The following is a 2,408-nucleotide window of genomic DNA, read 5'->3' as shown; positions in this document are numbered from 1 at the left end:
TGGAACTATTGCTTTTTTTTAGGCAAATAGCAACAACGGGATCTAGATTCCTGTGGAAAATACCACTTATTCCTTTTTTTAGTGTAATTGAAACAAAGCTAAATCATCATCATATCTCTCTCTCTCTCTAACATATTTAGTGACTAAGTCAAGCTAGGAGGGGGGGTGTACGTTCAAATGTTACTTATACTTCCTAGTAGAAAGTTTTTACTCATAGCCACAAGCCTCGGGCTATGCCACCTCTTATGGCTCTCCTAATTATCTAAAACAAGGATGATCCAATGATGACAAAAACAAAGAATTCCAACATAATCGGCCCAACAAGGTATTCATTTCATTTCTTTATTGTTGTTTCAGGAACAAATCCCCTCTTGGTGATATTTTTTTGAAACTTATCAATTTTTATGTCTGCATGGCACCTTGAAGTCATCATTTTCTGGAGAGAGCGAGAGAGAATGTGTTATGAATGTGATACTTTATCAGATTTGTTACTTGTCATGAATCTATTATTGTATTTGTTATGGTTCTCCTATAAATTTGTTGGTGCATCTGTCAAGAATGTGTTACTCTATCAGTTATCCATCTACTGTTCTTTCAGTTGTGGATTTATTGTTGTATCTGCTATATATCCAATGTTTGTGTTACTAAGGATTTTTTCTAGTGTGGCAATGAATTTTGGGCTCTACTCAAACTTTTTTGCAGCCATCAGATTGATCGATATGTACATGAAGAACAAGGGGATAGGGAGCACACACATGGTGTTTGATGGAATGGCTGAGATTTGTTGACTACACATTATCCTTGTTTTTCTTCAAATGTTTTGAAAGATAGTTTCTATATAATAATAATAATGTTTGAATCCTTTTGGATGATTTCTAGTCCATTTTTAAGGCTATCCTTCATTTACTATTTGCAGATTCTTGACTTTACTCATTTTGTATTTGTAGTTGTAGCTTTAAGTTAATCTAGAGCCAGTTGTAGGTGATCATTCCTACTTTCCATTTGAATGGTTTAAAATTTTAAAAGATAATAATATGAATTAAGAAGAGAAAAATAAAACATGGTAGGAGAATTCTTTTGATGACTGTTGATATTTGTGACTTGTGCATGTCACCTCAATGCAAGGAGGTCATGTTTAGACAGATTTTGTATCCAAAAATAACTTTTAAGATAGAGGGCGAAGTTACAACATAACTGATGTCCTTTAGGAACAGGTCTCAGATGTTAAAAGTCAGAAAAGAATAACCATGTCATTTCATCAAGGGACTTCATCTTGGACACTAGATATCAAATTATGGGAGAACTGGGAATGGAGAGCCAATCATTTACTTGTTTATGGAGATGGGTGTTGTGGGATTCGCAGCTAATAAGAGCACTTGTGTAGGAATGCTAAACGGGTGTGCAAACATGGGCTCAATGTGCTTTTTCCAAGCAACCCCATGCATAAGTGATGTCTATGAAATGGCATATGCATGGGGCAATATACTTCCATTTTCTAATTTTGTGTTACTAATGAGATTTTGGAATGCTTTAACCATTTATTTTTAGGTTGCCTTGCTTTTTAAGGAACATTAGAATTTGCTAGAGGAATTTGTAAGTCTCCTACCTACTCCCACCGAGGTGGATCTTATGCAGCGTGCTTTGGTAGAAAGGAGCTTGGCTTTGCCCATGGTGCAGCAAGTTCATGGGGAAGAGGTACTTTCTTTCTTGCTTTTGTCTTTGGATATCTTATTGAATCCAATTGCCTAACCGTCTAACCATACAACTCAGTGAATGTAGACTTGTGCCCAAGATTCTGAATATTAGCATCGGTTCTGGTATTCCAACCAGAAGTGATACAATTCGATTATATTTAGCTCTATCAGTGCCCATGTTAGCCATATCATCTTTTTTTTTTTTTTTTGTAAGTAATAGATCTGAAAAAGGGATACTCACAAGAAAAGAAAAAAAAAATGCTTGTTTTGATATTTGGTTTGTGTTTTCAGTTATATTTTTATTTATATCTAGGCCGATGTCATTTGTCTATCCAATGTTGAAGCTTTGTTTTTTTTTTTTCACTTGTCCAATGGTTCTCTTGAATTCAATTTTAGAGTTTTAATGTTTTTAGTAGTTTGCAAATCAACTAATTCAATAACATTGTGTATTTGTCCCATCTATGTTCCATATCATGCTACCTGCTGGGAACTTTATGATTTGAAATGAATTATTAGACAATCTGATAATGTTTGCTTTCAACTTTTGTGTAGGGAAACCTGTTGAAATTTACTAAGGGATTGGAGCGATTTCTAGTTACCTTATAAAAAGGGCCGAAACCACCCTTCCCAATCTTATTTGTTGGATAGAAGTTATCGGTAGTAGCTACTACAGTTGCAAAAACTAGATAATGGCAACTTTAGACCTTTCTTGTC

General features: G+C 34.7%; 1 pseudogene; it reads right to left on the bottom strand.

Annotated features, from left to right (window-relative positions):
* Positions 1–211: 211 nt before the first annotated feature.
* Positions 212–572, bottom strand: LOC131244109 (uncharacterized; annotated as a pseudogene).
* Between the last annotated feature and the right edge of the window lie 1,836 nt (positions 573–2,408).

This window comes from Magnolia sinica, chromosome 4, assembly GCF_029962835.1.
Source record: "Magnolia sinica isolate HGM2019 chromosome 4, MsV1, whole genome shotgun sequence".
Lineage (NCBI taxonomy): Eukaryota > Viridiplantae > Streptophyta > Magnoliopsida > Magnoliales > Magnoliaceae > Magnolia > Magnolia sinica.
This window is presented reverse-complemented; position numbering and strand designations above follow the sequence as displayed.